Here is a 328-nt window from a genome sequence, read left to right on the forward strand (position 1 = left end):
CCTGGCCCACCCAACCAACCGCCACTTCGTGACCCAACCATCACTGCAGAGGAGCCCCAGGCCCTTGGGGGCCGCCAAGTGGGAGGCCGGAGGCCAGTGCCCCAACCGCCTCTTGGTGGCTGAAGATGGAGCCCCAGGCAGCCTGGAAATGTCAGCAGTCCTTGCCTCCCAAACCGGAGCAGGATCACTTAAAACCGAGTAGCCCTGGCCTGCCGGACAAGCCCGAGCCTGTCAGACCCACCCGGCCAACCGTCTCCGAAGTTCTGGTCACTTCCCGGGGCGAGCGCTTGGAGACAGTGAGGCCGCGCTTCCTGATTGGCCAGCTTCT

This window comes from Galeopterus variegatus, unplaced genomic scaffold (assembly GCF_000696425.1).
Source record: "Galeopterus variegatus unplaced genomic scaffold, G_variegatus-3.0.2 Scaffold3758, whole genome shotgun sequence".
In the NCBI taxonomy this organism is placed as follows: domain Eukaryota; kingdom Metazoa; phylum Chordata; class Mammalia; order Dermoptera; family Cynocephalidae; genus Galeopterus; species Galeopterus variegatus.